This window comes from Macrotis lagotis, chromosome 2 (assembly GCF_037893015.1).
Source record: "Macrotis lagotis isolate mMagLag1 chromosome 2, bilby.v1.9.chrom.fasta, whole genome shotgun sequence".
In the NCBI taxonomy this organism is placed as follows: Eukaryota; Metazoa; Chordata; class Mammalia; order Peramelemorphia; family Peramelidae; genus Macrotis; species Macrotis lagotis.
In genome coordinates this window covers 23159152-23181085 of record NC_133659.1, presented here as the reverse complement: position 1 = coordinate 23181085, position 21934 = coordinate 23159152, and the positions used below count along the sequence as shown (strand labels likewise).

General features: G+C 37.5%; 1 long non-coding RNA gene across 1 annotated transcript in view; it reads left to right on the top strand.

Moving 5' to 3' along the window:
* Positions 1-15641: 15641 nt before the first annotated feature.
* Positions 15642-21934, top strand: part of LOC141510940 (uncharacterized) — a 54675-nt gene continuing 48382 nt past the window's right edge. Inside the window, exon 1 of the long non-coding RNA XR_012475206.1 lies at positions 15642-15724. This is a non-coding gene — a long non-coding RNA (uncharacterized LOC141510940). The remainder of the gene's footprint in view (positions 15725-21934) is intronic.

Sequence of the window (21934 nt, the reverse complement as noted above, 5' to 3'; positions counted from 1 at the left end):
AATAAGGGTGGCAGAGGTAAAACTGGGAGAAGAAAAGAAAGTGGTGCAAGAAAATTAAGAAAATAATGAACAGGTTGGTAAAATAGGCAAAAACTATTGAATCAAATTAACACCTTACAAAAACCAGAATTAACTAAATGGTAAAAGAAGAACAAATATTCACGGAAGAATCTTTTAAAAGTAGATTAGGTCTGGGCGGCTAGGTGGCACAGTGGATAAAGCACCGGCCTTGGAGTCAGGAGTACCTGGGTTCAAATCCAGTCTCAGACACTTAATAATTACCTAGCTGTGTGGCCTTGGGCAAGCCACTTAACCCCATTTGCCTTGCAAAAACCTAAAAAAAAAGTAGATTAGGTCAAATAAAAAAAAGGCACAAAAGATCACTGAAGAAAATAATTCCTTAAAAATCAGAATTAAGCAAGTAGAAACTAATGATTGTATGTAACACCAAAAAACAACACAAAATCAAAACAATGAAAAAAATAGAAGAAAATTTGATATGGCACATTGGCAAAACAACTGACATGGAATATGGATTGAGGAAATATAATCTAAGACTTATTCAGTGGTTTGGGGGAGTGATTATTTTAATGATTAAGAGATTTTTGAGAATTCTGCCTACTGGTCTTCATTCTGATCTCTGTGGTCAAAATCCATGATAAAAAAATAAGAGCTGTAGCATCATATTTTGAAAAATTATAGGGAACACTGCTCTGATATCTTAGAACCAGAGGGCAAAATAGAAATGGAAAGAATTCAATGATTAAATCTTGAAAGACATCTCAAAATGGAAACTTCGAGGAACATTATAGATAGATTTCAAAATTTCCAGGTCAAAGAGAAAATATTGTAAGCAACTGGAAAGAAACCATTCAGATGCCATGAAGCCACAGTTAGGCTCACACAAGATTTATCAGGTTTCATATTATAGGAGTAGATGGCTTGGATTAAGATATTCTAGAAGGCAAAGGAGTTAGGACTACAACACAAAAATAACCTATCCCCAACTGAGAACAACTGTTCGTGGGGGGGGGGGGAATGGATATTTATTGAAGTAAAGAAATAAAGAAAAGACCTAAACTGAATAGAAAATCTGATATTCAAATACCAAATTCATGAGAAGTATAAAAAAGGAAATATGAAAGATGAATTTTAAGGGATTTAATAGAGTTAAATTATTTACATCACTTATATGAGAAGATGATACATGTAACTCCTAAGAACTTTGTCAGTATTAGGGCTTTGTTAGAAGACAACATGGTATTTGTTGATTATATTGGAATGATCTCAAAAAGTGAAAGGTTAAGAAAGAGGGTTGCAGTGGGAGAAGGGAGAGGAAGAATGGGGCAAATTATATTACATAAAAGAGATATGCAAGGAAAAACTTTTTATGGTTAAGTGGATAATGGTGGTGCTTTTTTAAATACTTTACTCACAAGGAATTGTTTCAAAGAGGTAAGAAAACACACACATACCCACTCGGTTGGGTAGAGATATTTAACTTACCCAATAGGTCAGTAGGAGGGTAAAGGGATAAAAAAAAAAGGGTGGAGGGGTAAAAGGAAGGCAGGTTAAGTGAGGCAGTGGTTAGAACAAAACAGATTTTTGAGGAGAAATGGGACAAAAAAATCACAGAGATAGATAAATAGAAAGACTATAGGATGGACAAAAATAGGCAGCTAGTAATCACAACTGGGAATGAATAATATCACCCATAAGAAGGAAATGGATAGCAGAATGGATTATAAAAGCAGGATCTAACAATATGTTGTTTACAAAAAATCACACGAAACAGAAAGATACACACGGAGTAAAAATAAGGGACTGAAGTAGAATTTATTATGCTTCAGCTGAGGTACAAAAAGGCAGGGGTAGCAGTCATGCTTTCAGACAAAGTAAAAGAAAAAATACACCTAATTAAAAGAGATAATCAGGGAAACTGCATTTTGCTAAAAAGAATCATAGGTGATGAAATAATAGCAGTACTAAATATGTATGTACCAAATGGTAGTGTTGAATTCTTTTTTTTTTTTTTTAGTTTTTTTTTTTTTTGCAAGGCAAATGGGGTTAAGTGGCTTGCCCAATGTCACACAGCTAGGTAATTATTAAGTGTCTGAGTTCACATTTGAACTCAGGTCCTCCTGACTCCAGGGCCGGTGCTCTATCCACTGCACTACCTAGCCGCCCCGGTAGTGTTGAATTCTTAAAAAAAAAAGTTAAATGAGTTACAGGAAAAAATAGTAAACCTATTTCAGTGAGCACCACAACTTTCTCCTCTCAGAACTAGCTAAATCTAATCATAAATCAAATAAGAAAATAGTTAAGGAGTGAAGAAAATTTTACAAAGTTAAATATAATAGACCTCGGGAGACTTGATCATGTGTTAAGGTATAAAAGCCTCACCAAAATAGAGATATAAATGTAAAAATTGCATTTATTAAATGGTCGTGGAAGTCATTTATATACATATATACATATATATATATATATAGTTAACTTTTATCTAAATACATATACACATATATACATAGATTAAAAACTAATTGGAAACTAATCTAATTCTAGTGAATAAACAAATCAAAGAACAAATCTCAGAAACAATAATTTCACTAATGATAGTGACAATAATGAGATGATAGTAAAATTTGTGAGACGTAGGGGTTCTGGGGGAAAAATTTATATCTTTAAATGCTTACATCAATAAAAAGGAGAAAGAGCAAGTTAATGAATTGAACAAGTCAAAATTATAAAAACAATGTCATTTTTTCAATTGATACATAGTCAAAGGGTAGGTACAGAAAATTTTCAGAAGAAAAAAACAAAACTATAGACATATAAAATTGCTCTAAATTGCTATTGATTGGAGAAATGCAAATTAAAACAACTCTGAAATATTATCTCACACACCAAAGTGGGTAATATGATAAAATTCAAAGGAAATTCAAAGAAAAATGACATGCTGAAGAAGATGTGAGAAAAGTGGGACACTAAAGCACTGTTAGAATTACGAATTGATTCAGTCATTTTGGAGAACAAAGGTTATAAAACTGCAGACCTTTGGACTCAGCAATACCAATATTGTATCTCAAAGGCACTAAAGAAAAAGGAAAATAGCTTATTGCAGTTAAAATATTTCTAACAGCTCTTTTTTTGTGATGGCAAAAATTGAGAAGATGGCTATCAGTTGGCAAATGGCTGAATATATATATATATATATATACATATATATATATATATATATATATTAGTGTGATGAAATACTGTTGTGTATAAGAAATGATGTACTGGATGACTTCAGAAAAATCTAAGAAAACTCATATGAATTGATCCAAAAAAAACTGAGCAGAACATGAGAACTTTGCACCCCTAAATAGCAATATTATATTAATGATCAATCATAAAAGACTTTCCGTGATCTATGATCCAAGACAATTTTGAAGGACTCAATAAAAAATGCTATTCACCTGCAGAGAGGGAACTGATGGAATCCGAGTACAGATTGAAGTATAATTTTTTCACTTTCTTTTTCTTGCTTTTTTTCCAATATGGCCAGTATGAAAATGTTTTGTATGATTTCACATATTGAGTATTGCTTGCCTTCTTGATGAATGTGGGAGAGAATTCACAACTCAAAATAAAAAAATGTTAAAAATAAACAATAAATTTATATTAAAAAAGAGTTCTAATACTCAGATGAGTCCAATGAGAAAATTAAAGGATTAAAAACAGGACTTTAAAAAAAACATGGAGTAATTAAAAGAGGACTATGGGGAGAAGAGGTAGATCTTCAAGAAAAGGATGATTAATTACTTTTGGGGGAATAAGGAAAGGATTCTCATTCAGGTTTGGATTGCATTCCACATTTCTGGTGGTCTTTCCAATTCTGAGGTCCTATAAGTCTTTAACTTATACCTTACATGTTAGAACCTGTCTGCCCTAAGAGGAAACTAAAATGATCCTTTATGAAGATTAAGACAGTAAGAGCAGTTGAACCCAGCAAAATACATGCCTCCATGTTTCAGCAACACCATCTGGAAAGCATTGGAGGAGGGGTCAATTCAACAGATATGTTTGTCTGGAAAAGGACAATACCAAAGAAAAGAGGAAAAGAAATCATGGTTGATGTTTTTGCACAATAATGATGGTAGAGGGTTTATCAGTAACTATTGAACCATAAACTTCTGTTCTCATTCTTTGTTTAAAGTGCAATTCAATTAAATGGTATTTGTTTATTAGTCAGGAAATAGGAAAAGGAATTGATAGACTTTTGTGAACAATTTTCTACAGCTGATCATATCTTTACGATCATATAATTGACTTTAAAAAGGAGCAGAGGAGGTGAGGTTCTGCTTTGCTTATTGATTAAAAAGAAAGAAAAAAACTACACATTTTACTTAGTAGAATAAAAATAGCCTTGAAAATTCTTTTCAAAGGATCTTTCAAGCATATCTTAAAATCTTACAAAATGATTTTTCAATTTAAGCAGAGGTAACTGAAGTATTTTCCCCCCATACTGGCTTCTTCTTGGAACTTTATCATAATTGCTTGTCTTCAATGTTTCTAAATGATAAATGGCTTTCCTTTGGCTGAATATGGCAGAATTTGACCTTGGGGATTGTGGGATTTCTCAAGTACCTGCCTATCTCTCCTCCTCACCCTCACTCCCACCAATATCTTTTATCATTCTTTGTAAGACATGATGGTGTCTAAAAATACATGGATCATGTTGGGAGATGATGTATTTTCCTTCTTTGGAGATCTTCAAATAGATACTAGACAGTCATTTGTCTCTCCTATCCTGAAAAAAACCCCTTACTTGAACCTTCCTTCCCCTTCAATGGGCTAAACTTCTTGAAAAGACCATCTGCAATTGGTGCCTCCAATTTCTCTCCTTTCACTCTATTCTTAACCCCTTACAAAGTGGTTTCTACCTTTTATCACTTTTTCTACTGAAACTGCTGTCTCCAAAATTACCAGTGATCTCTTCCTTGCAAAATTCTACACTTTTCCCAATTCTCATTCTCCTTGACTTCTCTGCAACCTTTGACATTGTTGATCACTCTCTCTTCCTTTGATAAGTCTCTCCTTCCTTGGTTTTCAGGATACAATTCTCTCCTCTTCCAATTTTAAATGCTGTGAAAAGCTAAGGAGCTGTGTTCCTCTGTCCCTCACCCCAACCACTTACATTATTTTCTACTACAAACTGGGCAGCTCCCCATCTATAAGATGAGGGGGTTTGCTGTGTGTCCCTGGCTTAGACACTCAGCCCTCACCAACAAAATGAGGAGATTGATCTTCATGGCTCCCTGGGTCCCTTTCAGTTGAAATCTGGTTTTCTATGATTTCACATTTGGTTCTATAAGCAAAACCATCAAGAACCCAGGAATAGCTGTTTTATTGTGCTGTCTCCAACTCTCCATTCCTTGCACTGCATCAATCCATACAAGTCTTCCCAGTTTATACTTTCTTCTCATTCACATTTCTTACTGTACAATCATATACTATCATGTTCATATAATACCTATTTATTCTCCCTGTCTTAAACAATGGACATCAACATTATTCTCAGAGAAATTAATAGAGGTAGAGCCCCTACATACAAGATATTGAAAATTTAGACCAGTTGAGGAAGTGGTTAAACAGATTGGCCGTAAATGATACCAATGGCATCCTTGGAGACTTCAGAGCCATGAGCTGGATCAAAAATCAATCCTTAAGGATCACTTCTTAACCAAGTCTTTGATCTTCTGGGGCTCTCTCTCCTGGTCCCTCTGCTAAGGAGATTGCTAGTTTTGACCTTGCTTTCTTTTGTCTCCCTGTCCGCCTTCTGTCCAAGAGAAACCCTGCCTGATTCTCCATTGACCTGAGCCTGTTGGAATTGATCTCTGCTGGTGTTCAAGTAACCGGACCTGCTGTGTAACCTTATCCTTCATTAGAGTTGCTCAGCAAGCAACAGCTCCTGCCATTGGGATAATGATTTATTTTTCTTTTGTGCTCTCAGGAAAGTGGATACTGTAAATCCATTTTTTGGGGGGGAGGGATCAGGGGCTCTCTCCATACTTCAGACCCTTCTACCCTCTTTCTTAGGCCAATGCTTCCCTCAGGGAATTATTATTATTATCATTAGTTTTTGCAGGAAGAAAGGAGGAGGGAAGAATAGGGAGGAATCCTCTCCTTCCTCATGTTTTTCAGATCTCTTTGTTTGAATTTCAACTTTGTCTTCACCATACTATTTTATAACTCTTATTTGAGTAAGTGAAAAAGGATGTTGGGGACAACCTAGCAATTACAGCTGCCCAAACACGGAATAGGCTGCTTTGAGGAGTAGTGGATTTCTCCTTTCTGGAAGTCCTCAAGTAGGAACTGTAGGATTATTTCTTCAGAATGTTGTAGAGGGGCCTCTTTTTTATATATAGATTGTATTAAATGCCAGAAGGGCGGCCCCTTCTAAAACTGAGATTCTATGATTTTTATTCTGTGATTCTTAAACCATCACTTGGCCCTATTCCCATTAGATCATAAACTTTTTAAAGGCATAACCTAGAGGATATCTAAAAAATTTAAAATTTAATTTTATTGATATCTTTAGTTTTGTGACCATCTATGCTTTTCCAATGTATCACCCTCTTTTACTTATAACAACATAAATCTTGTCATGTCTAACAACATAAAGAAGGAAAAAGTAAAAACTAAGGTATCAGAAAAATCTAGCATCAAAGATTGTCTTTCACATATATAGTCCAACAACTATGAAAAGAAGTCAGGAAAGGTGCATTCTTACATCCTTCCTTTTGGATTAAGCTTAGCCATTTTAATTTTGCTTTATTTTGTTTTGATTTAATTTTGATTATTTTGTTCCTGCTGTTTTTTCCATTTATATTATTGCATCAATTCATGTCAGTCTTTTTGCGAATCTTTGTCTTCAGCTTATTCATCATTCCTTATAACATAGTTAACATTTTATTCCATTTACCTGTTACAACTTGTCTGGTCATTCCCCAGTTGATGGGCCTTTCTCTACTCCTACAAAAATGCTGATATAAATATTTTGATCTATATGGGGACCTTTATTTTTGTTTTTGATCTCCTTAAATTATGTGATGAGAAATGGTATAAAAAGGATGTGAATGTTTCAGTCATTCTCTTCTTATAATTTGAGCATGATTTTCAGAGTGGGTGAACCAATGAACGATTTCAACCAACAATGTAATTATATACTTATCTTTCCACAATCTCTGCAAAATTGACTATTCCTATCTAATTAGGAATCTGTTAGATGGTGATGAATGCCAAATAGAGTTTCTTTTGTATTTGATCCTGCAGACAATGGGGAGCCATTGGAGTGTATGACTACAAGGTGAAATGGTTAGATTTTTGCTACAGGAAAACCATTATTGTAGTTAAATGAAGAAAAGATTTAAGTTTTTTCCATTTCTTTTGCTACATGGCTGGTCCACCTCCTTTCCATTTACATATTTCCATCATGTCACCTCTTATGAGCCTTCTCATTTACAAATCATGCTTGGAAATATGCTGGGAACTGTCTGTGTCCAATGTACATTTCATAATTGTCCTCTAAGAAAAACTATCATTTGAATTTTTGGGAATTATGATGATTTGAAATTTGTGACCATATATCACTTGGAGAACATTTGTATTGTGTATTTTCATTCATTCATCCTCTCTCTCTCTCTCTCTCTCTCTCTCTCTCTTTCCACCCCCACCCCTTCTCCTTTTCCCTCCTTTCTCTTTCTGGGAGCAGATTGGAATTATTTTGGAGATTGGTCTGAAAGAGTTATCAAGTTACCTATACCCTTTGACCAATACCACTACTTGATCTATTTCCAAAGATGACTAGAGAAAAAGGAAAAGAACCTGTAATTTCTAGAATGTTTAAAGCAGCTCTCTTTGTTGTGTCAAGCAATGGGAAAATGCAAGGCTACTCATCAATTGGAAAATGACTGGTATATAATTGTGATTGAATACCACAATGCTAAAGAAATGATGAGCTCAACGATTTGAGAAGAGCATGGACTTACATAAGACAATGAAGAGCAAAATGAATAGAACTAAGAGAACATTAAATAAAGCAACAGCAATATTGTTTTAAGAATGACTGAGCAAATAAGTTATTTTGAGTATTAAAAATACTTTAATTAACTATAAAGACCAAATGAAGATACTATTTACATTCAGAGAAAGACCTGATAAAGAGAAATATGTATAGAATGATTCATATAGTAATAATAAAAATAATAATAGTTATATATTTATGTCTAATGTAGCCATTTCTAGGAAAGGGTAGAGAAGAAAGAAAAAAGAAAAGAGAAATTTATATGATAATTTTGTTATATTTTTTAAAGGAATAGCAAGTTGTTATATTTAGCATATATATATAATATATAATGTATATAAAACATATAATATAACAAAATTAAAAGTAAAGCACTGTTCTGTTTTCTAAATACAATTCCAATTTAATTTCTCATTTTCCTTATTCTTTTCTTTCTATTCATTTCTGGACCCAACTTATAGTCCATCAGCAAATATACCTGGGATACATGTTGGGGATGTAGAAACTCAATGGACTAACTAACCACGGTTTTGCCTATATTATAGTTTCAGCAGTCTTAGAAAGCATCTAGGTATCACAGTAAATAATGCACTAGACTTGGAAATAAGAAGAGCTGAGTTCAAATTCTGACTCAAATAGTTCTAGTTATGTGACCTTGGGCAAGTCACTTAACTTCTATTGGTCTTAGTTTTTTTCATCTGTAAAATAGGAATTACAATAACATATATCCCACAGAATTGTCATGAGCATTAAATGAGATAACACACGTGAAGCATTTCATAGTCTTTAAAGTGCTAAATGCTAGCTATTATTATTATTATTTTATTTAGTTTTGTTTTTTTTTGCTAGGCAATGGGGTTAAGTGGCTTGCCCAAGGCCACACAGCTAGGTCATTATTAAGTGTCTAAGGCTGGATTTGAACTCAGGTACTCCTGACTCCAGGGCTGGTGCTCTATCCACTGAGCCACCTAGCCATGCCATTATTATTTTTACTATTGATAATAGATGAAATGTGCTTTATATATTAAAATGTTTATTGAGGATCCTATGATTTTGTTTGAATTACTGGACTTTTTCTTCTTTGAGTAATTATGAATCTCCTGGAAAGGGGAGGAGCTTAATTCAATCAGCCCCATTTCATTTGCAAGGGGGAACATCTGGAAGAATTCACCACCCACACAAACCCTCTTCCATCTGGAACCTGGGTAGAATATTTCCCATGTCAGTGGAAAACACCTTAAGAGGACATCTATCTTCTTGAATCAATAAGCAAAGGGTGTTAGAACAGAAGTATCACTGTTTCATATAAAAGGGCATCTTGAAGGATCTTGCTATATATACACATGAAGCTTCTTTTGGGTAGGAGAATGTAAGACTGCCTTTTTGCATATCAGATTAAATGCTTTTTTGAGGAAATGGAGAAGGGAGTCGTTAGCATAAATACAGTAAGATCTTGTGTTCTTTGAAATTTTGAGTCAATCGTTCACATTTAAAAAGTGATGTGATATAGAATATAACTTGTGAGAGTCACTTGATGACCTTTTCATATTTTTGTCAACATTCTCATCAAGACTGTAAAGATAAGAAAGTAAAGATAAGGCTGGGGCAACTATGTGGTAGGTAGACTTCCAGGCCTGGAGTCAGGAAGACTCATCTTAAACTCATGATTTTAAAAATCTATCCTCAGATACTTACTAGCTAAATCACCCTAGGCAAGTCACTGAACCTTATTTGCCTTAGATTCTTCATCTGTAAAATTATTTGAAAAAGAAAATTCAAGGACTCCCCCCCCCGCCATTGTGTTCATGACAAGTGGGACATGACTGAAATGACTGAACAACAACAGTAAGAGATGGTAGATATTGATAATCAGGTATAGACTCTAGGCATCTCACTATAATCCATGACATTTTCCCTTATTTTAATATATTTCCAGCTCTGTGACATCTTGGTATTTGCTCCCTCAATGCTTTGAACATTGTGTCACTTTCTGGATGGATTTGTACAGTTTGTTTTTGGTTAGGTTTAGCCACTCTTCTCAGCTTTCTGTTTTGAAATGTTATTTTGGCTTCCTTGTCTAATATGTTGGGAAGTGAGATGTTGGGTCTCAATTGGGGATGTTCTATTGTCAAGGAACATGTGTCTACTATGCTATAATAATATCTTTTCTTCATCATCTTTCTAATTCTCTGCTGTCTAATTGCCATTCAGATAGTAATTGTGTACACACTAACCTGTACATAATAGATATTTTATAAAAGTTTGTTGATTTAAGTTGATTTGGCTAAGGAAACATCAAAGATGAAGTACAGCAAGAAACCAGGCACTAGACAACTAGATTTCAGAGTATGACTATTTTTATAAGACCTTAAAATGCCAGATGCAGAATTGATCCCAGATACAAAATAACAAAATACCAAAAAAGAAATCTTAAAACATAGAATTATAATGGCTAACATTTATATGACTCTTTAAAGGTAAAGTTTGCAAATTACTTTATAACTATCTCATTTTATGTTCACAAAACCTCTTAAAGGAGAATAGGTATTATTATTATTCCAACTTTACCAGTGAGGGAACTGAGGCAGATGAAGATTAAGTGTTTTGCCCAGCACAATACAGTGAGTGTGCTTCAGCTTGGACTAAAGCTCAGGTCTTCCTCACTTCAGGACTAACCCTCTATCCATCCATTGAGTCATATACTGATTGGTTTAGACATTAGATACCTAGAAAATAGGTGGCATACTAAGTAGTATAAGAGACCTTAGAGTATAGAATTCCAGAATTGGAAGGGACATAGAATATAGAATATCAGTTGTGAATGAATATTAGGACAGAGAGTGTCAGAACTGAGTCCTTAGAATAGAATGAGGAAAGCAAAACTCATAACGGGAAAATGTGCCAAAGGTCGCAAAAGTAGAAAATGTCATAAGTAGATATAAACTCCTCCGATTCCAAATTCATTGTTCTTCTGTCTCACTGCTTGTAGAAGGCAATAACACCCCAAGTAATTTCTAGTCACAATGTGAGAAGGCATTTCTGTGGACTAGGCTGGAGAAGTTCTTTCAGAATAACTCCCAGAAGAACCATAACTAGGGTGGGGTGAGTAGGGCTTTGTACTAGAATGCTGAAATTTAGAGGATGACGACATTTGATATCCTTTAGAGGTAGAGGAAAAATGTAGTTAACGTCTAGTTAACAAGAAAAATTAATTGAATTAGGAAGCTACCAAAGTACAGACCAGCTTGGTATACTTTTTCCACCTTCGACACTTCCCCCCTCCCCATTTTATGGGCATAACATACCACTTCCCCCAACCATAACTTGTCCCCTTTGAGATCAATAGTTAGCTGTAGCTATAATTAGACTCTTTTGCATGTAAGTCGAAACCTCTGATGCTGGGAGATTAACCTGGTCTTATTAGGGTCTTCTTCTATTTTGCTTTTTACTTAGCAAAATAGTAAGTGGTGTTTAGCCATCACATAGTTTCCCAGGGCCTTCTCACCTTCAATTGCCTTTTTGAGTTGACTCTTGGAAGGCACTTGGTGATTCTTTGAAGTTTATTCCAAAACCTGCTGCCAAGTGGCCATCATTAAAACATGAGATCAAAATTTGGAAGAAGGCAAAAATAGAAATTAGAGTCAGTTTCTTTAAACTGTTCCCATCTCCTTGCCTCTTCTTTTTAAAGAAATGTAAAACTTGATATGTCAAGGCTATAGAGTGGCATATTGGAAAACACCTCTGGTTCTCAAGTCAGAAGAACTGGGTCTGACTCCTGACTCTTCAATTTATTAATCTATGTGGTATACTTGATTAATCACTCCCTGCTTGCAGTGGAAAGACATAATTCAGTCTCCTGAAAATCTCCTCAACTGGTCTCTTTCCATTTACAGGGGACCCTTTCTATCTATGGGGTCAGAGAGAAACACCATTCCATCATGCTCTATCCACTGGTTTCTTGACCTGATCTGCATGAAAGAATACGATAGAAATACCATTTAATCATTGCCCCCTTTTTGGCATTCTCACCAGAGCCACATTACACCCTGAGAGGATTCCACTCTGAGGTCAAACCCTCAGGGATGTTGGCAATCCACCTCAACTCATTTCATCAACGAAAAGTAAAATCCTACTTGATCCTACCCTCCTCATCTGATGATTTTGAATCCTTGCTTGTCTTTATTCAAAGACTTCTCTGTCTCCTACTTTCTCCTTTATTTCCATCCTCCTCAACCTAATCCCTCCAATGATCCATTTTTAAAGGTACCTACACTTTCCATTGTGTTCTCTAGAATGCCTGTTCCATAGACAAAATGTACTGTCCTTGCAAGTCTTTTCCTGACCTCTCCTTTCATCTTCTGGCACTCAGTGAGACCTGACTCCCGCCAATGACCAGACTTTCTCCTCATCTCTTTTCTAACACTAGTTATGCTTTCATTCATACTGGATTCACTGTCATGGTAGGGGAGTTGGAATACTCCTGGCTCCCCATTGCCATTTCCTGGCATTCACTCTACCATCATTACTCAGTATCTTTTCTTCCTTGGAATCCATATTTATGATCCAATAAACATTCTGGAAGCTGTTGTCTTCAGACATCCACAACACTCCCCTTATTTCCTCCATGAATGAGTTCATCACCAGACTAAATGGTCTTTCATTTCTAATTCTTGTCCTCATATATGGATAGTCCCCCAACCACTCTAATGCCCCAAACTCTTTACTCACTTCCTATATTCTACTCTTCTGCCCTCCCTCAGACATAGACAAAGATGGTAATACCCTTGATCCTGTGACACCTGTAGATCATCCACATCCATTTTAATGAGCTTTGAAATTCCCTTATATGATCACAATCTGTTGTCAATGCATCTCTCCCTCTTTGTGGCAACTGAAATCTTGGTCTTTTTCTTCATTGTGACCTACAGTCTCTAGTTCCCACAATTTTTCCCAGGTTATTGCCTCTGCACTGTCTATATTCTTTCCTCTCTTCCCCATCTTGACTCCTTGGTGAACCAGTTCAACTCTACTCTGTTCTCTTTGCTTGAGTTCCTAGCTCCCACATTTTATTGCCAAACTTGCCCTTCGTAGTTGCAGCCTTGGATTATTGCCACCCTTTCCTGACTTCATTACCACATTTAGCCTACTGAATGAATTATCCTACTGGATAAGGATAAAGTTGTACTAACTGGATCCATTACAGATTTATACTAAATAACTTCAAATGAGCCCTTGCTGCTCAGTCCTACTGTACCTCCTTTATCAAGTCATTAAACATTTGCCCAGACTTTTTCATTCCTCCTTTCCCCCACACCTTTTCTGTTCCCTATCTTGCCTCATCTTACATGATAGAACTGGGAATATTTGCCCAGTACTCCCTCTTTTCCCCCCTTTCTCAACTCACTTCACCCAGAAACCCTCTGTCATTGTCTCCTTCATCTCTCAGATGAAGTGGTGGTTTTTCTCCTTGCCAAGGTGAGTCTCTCTACAGACAAAGGAGATCCCTTATCATATCATTTTTCCAGCCCCTCTATAATCTGTACTCTCTTATCTCCAGTTTCTTCCTGCCCACTGCTTACACATATGACTATATCTTCCTCATCCTCAAAAATAAAAATAAAAAAATCCCATCAATTGATTCATTCATGCCCCCTAAATTAGACTCCTTTATCTTTCCACCATTTTGTGGATAAACTCCTTGAGAAGGTCATCTATAATAGATATAAAATAGAACTTCTTGTCTTCTCACTGTTCTTAACTCTCTGTAGTCTGGTTTCTGATCTCATTCTACCAAAACTGCTCTTTCCAAAGTTACTAATGATCTCTCTCTCTCTCTTTTTTTTAGGTTTTTTCAAGGCAAATGGGGTTAAGTGGCTTGCCCAAGGCCACACAACTAATGATCTCTTAATGGTTAAATCCACTGGTCTTTCCTCAATACTTATCCTTCTTGGCTTCTCTCTAGGCTGTGACATGATAGCTCACTATCTTCTTTTTTGATACCTTTTCTCCCTAGATTTTTATGACATTACTCTATCCTAGTTCTGCCCCCAATTGTCAAGCTGCTCCTTCTCAGTTGCCTTTGCTGGATCTTTATCGAGGTCATGCCTGAGAAAGGGAAGTAGCTCCCAGGAGCCTATTCTTTTTTCCTTCTATACTTTCTTTCTGAGTGAACTTACCAGTTCCTATGGATTCAATTATGCAGATGATTCTCAGTTCTATTTTAACCTTTCTAGGGACCTCTGGTCTCAACTTCTCCAACTGCCTATTGGATGTCTAAAACTTTGAGATTGAGAGTTCCTTGAGGGCAGGTTCTATCTTCTGACTTCTTTTGTATCCTCAGTGATCAGCATAGTGTCTGGCACATGGTAGGCACTTAAATACTTATGGACTCACAGATTGATTAAAATTGGATGGTCTTTCTGGGCCTAGCAGAGGACTTAGAACATAGTAAACTTTTAATAAATTTTAATGGCCTTGACTTGAATGAGTAAGGAAGAGTCCAGAGGGCGTGGTCTTCAAATGTTTGAAAGGTCACGGAAAAGAAACCAGATTGGACTTGTCTGGTCCCAGGAACCAAAATTAGGAACAAAGGGAAGAAGTTGGATTTGAAATCAGAGGATGTGGGTTCCAACTCTGCCTAGCGACCCTAAAAAGTCATTTAATGTTTCTGTATCTGTTCCTCATCTATAAAATTAGGAAGATCTGATTAGCTTCTCTAGTTCTTAAATTCATTATCCTATCATTTTATTAGTGATAAAGAGTTCAACTTAATCATGATGTCTGGAAAAAATTCTAATAATGAGAACTAGCCCAAAGTAGAATGGGATATCCTGGGAAATGGTGAGCTCCCTATTGCAATGCAGGGAGATGCAGACATAGACATGTATCCCAATATTCACAGAAACTGTGTGTACATTGACAGAGATACATGCAAAAATAGAAACACTTGCTCACTGGTATATGTTGTCATATTCATCCTCCCCATGTATATGCACAAATCCACACAAAGTCACACAAACAGAAATTCTCCAATCTATGCATGTAAATAGATGAAGACCCCAGTAGATGGGTTGGTTCCAGAAGCTTAGCAAAGTTAATTGAAAACTGCTGCTTTGATGTTTTATATTCAAGGAAGTGCCTCTAATGGGGGTAATTACTGTTATTATTAACGATTATCCTCCTATAATCTGGTGACATGCCATATTTCATTTCAAATGTTAACAGAGGCTGCCTGAAAACAAGATGGGACAGAGTCTGGGGGAACCTGACATTGAGGCCTTCCATAGCAGAGGAGGAGCCAGAGAAGTGATCCAGAGGTTCAGAGACCAGTGGACAAGACACAAAGAGGAAGCTGGGAAATTTTCTGTCTCACAGTTCAATTGAGAAAAGAGAAACCTGTGTGAAAAAAATGGTAGCCATGTTCAAGAGAATGTGATGAACTGCCCTCCTCATTTACGGTGCTTATGGTCACAATCTCTGCTCTCTGGAGTCCCTGGATCTTCTCCCTTCTGGCTATTCTTTTTGAGGGTCTCCAAGGAGGTCAGATCTTTGTCTTTCAGAACCAGAAGAGAATATAGAAACCTGTCCAGGATTGACTCAGTCCAGACCCTCAACCCTAGGGTCATCATAATGAGAGGATCCAGAACCCAGGTCAGCCATGTGTTACACATTCTCAAACTTGCCCCAAATCCCAGCTCACCCTTTGGGGCTTCAACTTGTTCTCTGAATGTATAAATATTCTCTCACGCTAATGAAAGAATTCTAAGTGCTGAACCATCTTCCTGCATGTGGTTTCTCACCAACTCACTCTGATTCCTGCCTTTGAATCCCAGGGCTAACTCTGCTCTCAATATTCTATCCCCCAAAAACCTTCTTCTTGCCCTAAAGTCAATTTCTCTCATACGTAATCCAAGTGCCAATGTCTCTGCAGTCTGCCCACAAAATCTTGGGCAGCTGTATCCCAATGCAGCCTTCTGGGCACAGCTGTTCCCACTTTCAACCTAGGCATTCCCAGACTTGAACTGATAGAAGGCTGACTTGTCCCTGGGCTATATATAGAGAGAGACAAAAGGGTATCCCGGACACTGTTTTCTCTGTTTCTGTATCTCTCTGTGTGTGTCTCTCTTACTTTCTCTCTTCTCTTTGAGTATCTCTGTGTCTCTGTATGACTGTTTTTCTTCCTCTAGGTCTCTCTGTCTCTCTCATTTCTCCTTTTTTTGTCTCTTTCTCTCTCCCTCCTCTTTGTCTCTTTTTCTCTTTTTCTATCTCTGTCTCTCTCTTTCTGTGACTCTTATCTGTGTCTGCCTCAGGGATCCAGAATAACAGAAGAGAGAGAATGGTCTAGAGCCTGAGCCTTGGAAAAGAGTGAAGCCTGAAAGAACAGGTTTAGAGGAAGGGTCATAAATGAAATTTCAAATAACCATTAAGTGGGAAGGTGCCTGCTCTCTACAACGTCCCTGAAAAGTGGCCCCACAACCTTTCCTTGACAATCACCAGGGATGGGTAACCTCCCTGTCCCCACATGCCATCCCATTCTGAGGCTGCTCACTCCATTCCAGATTAATCGTATCTGGTAGGAAGTGGCTTCCTTCTGTCAAAATGAAATCTGATTCTTTGCCAATTTCTTCTCATGACTTTGATTCTGCCCTTGTGGGGACAAGTAGGGATTTTGTAAAAGTAGCAAGACTGTCAGGAAGACTAGGGACAGACATTTTAGGAACACTATAATTTGCCAAATATTTCACATATATTACTTCTTTGACCTCTCCTAGCAGTCTCTTGAGGTAGGAGCCATAGCAATCATTACTTCACAGGTGAGGAAACTGAATCTCAGAGAGGCTATGAAACTTGATTATCACTACACTGTTAGTAAGAGCTGAGTTCAAGTTTTACCTTTAAATCTAATACTGTATCTCTTATGTCACATTGCTTTCAGTGGGAACTCCCAGATCCATAACTATACATTTCCAGGGTAACTGGGTGGTGGTGCCCGTGATAGGTCTCTGACTTGGAGTCAGAAAGTACAGTTATTTCAGTTAGGTCCAATTCTTTGTGACTCCATTAGTAATTTTCTTGGCAAAGGTATTGGAGTGGTTTGCCGTTTCCTTCTTTAGGAAGAACTGAGTTCAAATCAAGTCTCAGCCACTTGCTAGCTATGTGAACTTGAGAAAGCCACTTCACCTTGTCTCTCTTTTCTCATTTGTGAAATAAGCTAGAGAAGGAAATGACAACCCACTCCACTGTCGTTGGCATGAAAACCCCCAATGGGGTCATGAAGAGTTGGACTTGACTAAAATGACCCAACAACAAAGTTTGGTCAAGGAAAGAAAGAAGGGGGAAGAGAAGAAAGCAAATATTCATTAAGAATCTACTATGTATTCTGACTTATGCTTTACAAGAACATCTCACATTATCCTCACAGCCATCCTGGAAAATAAATTCCCATTTTATAGTTGGGAGGCAGACAAAAGTTAAGTGACTTGCCCAGGGTCAATAGTGACTAAGTATCTGAGGCTAGTTTGGAACTCAGTTCATCCTGACTTTACTGTGCCTCCTAGCTTGCCAGAATGTCAGAGCTGAAAGTGTCCTTAGTGTTGACCTACTCGAACTTTCTCTTACTGTAGATGAGGAAATTTAGACCCATTTAAGAGACTTGTCCAAGGACATACAATGAAGAATTTCTGGCAGACTTTCTATCATTTAGATATTAGAGATACATTTTTCAGATTTATACTGGCCTGAATTCAATCTCCTCAAAGTAATCGTGTTTGCCTACGAATTCTTTTTTGTTTTTTTGGCAAGGCAAATGGGATTAAGTGGCTCTCCCAAGGCCACATGGCTAGTTAATTATTAAGTGTCTGAGGTTGGATTTGAACTTAGGTACTCCTGACTCCAGGGCCAGTGCTCTATCCACTGTGCCACCTAGCCACTCCTCTACCAATTCTTTAAATGGAATTTGCCTTTAATAGAATTTGAGTGAGTATTTTCATGTGTATAGAGAAAGGTAGGGATTATCCATCCATTCACAGAATTCTGCCAGAGGTGAATAACCTAATATCTCTCAACCCCAAGGACCCAACCAATTTCAAAGCCAGTTTACATAGCCTGCAAAAAGGTCTTTATCAAGGGAATCAAGTAAATAACAAGCTGGTAAAGTTTTCCAGTCATGTCGGACTCTTTATGATCTCATTTGGGGTTTTCTTGACCAAGATATTGAAATGCTTTGCCATTTTCTTCTTTAGTTCATTTTATAAATGAGGAAACTGAGGCAAACAGGATTAAGTGACTTACCTAGGCTCCAGCTAGTAAGTGTCTGAGGTCAGATTTGAATTTAGATCTTCTTAATTCCTTTAGCCACTGCATCACCCAGTTGCCCAATGATTTATTAAGTGTCCAACTCAATACTTAAAATTTGCCAGTCACTGTCTTAGATAATAGTGATATGAAGACAAAATGAAAAGTAATACCTGTCTCAAGGACTTTGTGACTATTGGGTGTTTTGGTTCTGTGACCTTTAGTTTCATGATAAAATGGGGAGGTTGGATCAGATGCCCTCTTTGACCTCTACCAGCTCTGCAAGTCTAAGACAGAATGATGCTGTCAGACCAGTGTTGGAAGCCTGGCTCTGCCATTAATTGGCTATGTGAGACATCTTACTCTCTCTGATGGAGGAGTCTGACACCTGAATGGAGGATGTGATGTTCATGCTCACCTTCTATTTCTGTGCTCTGACATATCTCTGCCCTTTGGCATTCCATGTTCTTTGGGTCCCTCTCAGTTATTGGCAAGGATGACTCTTTTCTTGGATCTTTGCACACTTTCACAGGATGGGGTCTCTAAATTGAATTTTTCTATGACTTGGCCCCATTGGTGAATTCACTCAGGGCTGTGAAATGGAGCCTTGACTCAGTTAAATCTTAAGCAGCCCTTTCCAAGAATCTGAGTTTTCCTATGCACGTTCCATTCTCTTCTCTTTTACCCCCCACAGGAGTTTTGGCTCTTCTTGGAGCACAGCTGAGTTCCAGGGCTAATAGCTGTCTATGAATGAAGACAGATTTCAAGGGGACCCTCACAGGAAGGTGGGGCATAGGATGCATCTGGCACCCTTGGACAGCTTCACTTATTGGGAGGTCAGAACTCCGAGGACTGGGATTACTGTTTTTGATTTTAAAGGGGGTGGGCTGGTAAAGTTGGGCAGCAGCAACCATGGTAATTCAGCCTCTTTGTGACTTGTCCCCAAGTCTTTTTTTTTTTTTTTTTGCAGAAAAACAGAACTAAGAGTGTTCAGCTGTTTCCATTTTGAACCAGGCATGGGATTCCAAGTCAGGGCATTTGAACTTATCTGATGCTGGTCAACTTTACTCAGTGCCTGGCCTCTATGTTGACTCATTAATGTCTTTTGCTTTCTGGCTCTTTTTGGTTTCTAGTAGAAAAAGAACCCACTGCCCCCAAGTCCTAGTAAAATTTGAATTGTAGTCCTGTTCATACTGAAAATCTAGTGATAGCCCCCTTCAGCTCCCATTCATCTGATTCCTAGCCTTACAACCTTCAAGCTAGAAGAATCTTTAGACATTATCTATATATCTATGTATTCATCCATCCTCCATATCACTATCTATTCATCTATCTAGTCATCCACCTATTTATCTGTTTATCCATCCATCCATCTTTCTAGCCACCCACGCATCTATCTATCTATCTATCCATCCACCCATTCATCTGTCCATCCACCTATCCACCCTTCTATCTGTCTGTCTATCTACATGTATGGTAGAACTATAGAAGAGAAAACTCCTCAAATTAGAATGCAAAAGGAGCTCAGGACATCTAGGGTAGCCCATATCAGAAAGAAATCTCATATATAATATAAATGATAGGAGACTTCCAAGGAGGAGGAAACCTCCCATCCCCCTTTGCCCATGGCCCATTCTAGGCTAGTGGCACTCTAAGTGGTAGGAAGGTTCTCTTAATATCAAAGGCTGGAATTCATCTCTTTGTTCCCCATAGACTTGTTTTAGTTTCTGAGGCCAAATAAAGTTAGTTGAATCCTTTCCCCACATGCCAGTCTTTTAAATACTTGGATACAGTTATTTTGTACCACCACACCCACAAGAAACCATTTCTTCTCCAGTATTCCCAATTCCTTCAATAAGTCTTCACATGTGGACTTAAAATCCCTTCACTATCCTATTTAATCTTTTTGGGACATTTCCCAGTTCATAAATAGTAGTTTTTTTAATAAAATTAGGACCCCCTGAAATTTCTATAACCCTCCAGGTTAGGTCCAATGGAGGTAGAGTACAAGACAACTTTTGCTTCCATTCCTGGGCACCATGCTTTTTAATGAAGCCTAGTCTGCAAATACTGCCTCATGCTAGAGATATATGATGAACTTGTCTTCCTTTTAAACCTCCAGATCTTTTTCAGAAAAACTATCTAAATAGATTCTCCTATGTTTTGTTTGTGAAACTGATTTATTTTTTGTACCAAAGTATAAAAATTCACATTTATTTCCATGGATTTCATTTTATTTGATTCAGTTTAGTGTCTGTCTTAGACCCTGAAGATGGAAGGAAAAGTAAGAGGGAAGGAAGGGAAAAAAGAAGGAAAGAAGGAGGCATTTATTAGGCATCTACTATGTTACAGGCACTGCGCTAAATGCTTTATTATCTCTTTTGAGATTCTATAACCTAGGGGGTGTAGATTCTATTACTATCCCCATTTTCAGATGAGAAAAGTTGTGGTTCAGTCCAGGGTCTCACAGGTAATAAGTGGTTGAGACTGGATTTGAACTCAGGTCTTCTAGACTTCATGTCCTAACTTCTGTGTTACCAGCTGCCTCAGTGAGGGACCCATTTATATGGGTATATAAAAATATACACATACAACTAGTATATGCACAAACATTCAGCCACAGCTATAAAGTTATCTAGAGATTTGGGGAAGATACTAATATGAAGGGGGGGGGAAGAGAGAGAGAGAGAGAGAGAGAGAGAGAGAGAGAGAGAGAGAGAGAGAGAGAGAGAGAGAGAGAACACCTACTTCAAATTCAGGTGACATTGAAGCTGAATCTTGAAAGAAGCTGGGGATGATGGGACTTGAAGGGGAGAGAGGAGCACATTTCAGACATGGCAGACACAGCTTTTAAAAGAGGCATGGAGTGGGTGGCTAGGTAGTGCAGTGGATAAAGCACCACCCCTGGAGTCAGGAGTACCTGGGTTCAAATCTGGTCTCAGACACTTAATAATGACCTAGCTGTGTGGCCTTGGGCAAGCCGCTTAACCCCATTGCCTAGCAGAAACCTAAAAAAAAAAAAACAATAAAAAAGTCATGGAGAATGGAACTGGGGGTTGTGTACAGAGAATGGCAAGAAGGACAATTTAGCTGAATCCCAGAGTGCTCTGAGGGCAGTGATGAAAAATAAACCTTAATGAAGAGCTTGAAATGCCAATCAGAGGACTTTATATATCAATGAAGGTTGGATACCTTGAGTAGGGTGACGACCCAAATCTACCTTTTTGGCAGTTGTCTGGAGGACCTATCAGAGTCCTTATATCAGGGAGATCCATTCAGAAATGCTTACAACTGTCCCCCAGTGAGAGGGTTAGGTTTGCTGGAGAGAAATGGATGTCTGTGAAATCTTGTGAAAGAACTAGGAAGATTTGGCAACTGATTTGGGATTTCTTATAGTAGTGAGGAATTGAGGATGAACTCAAGGGGAAGTGAATCCTGAGTAACTGGGAGGAGGGTGATGTGATTAATGATGGTGGAGAAATTTAGAATCAGAATGTGCTCTAGAGGAAAAATAGTGAATTGTTTGACTCCCTCCCCAAGGGAGGAGAGCAATGTCAAAGAAAACCT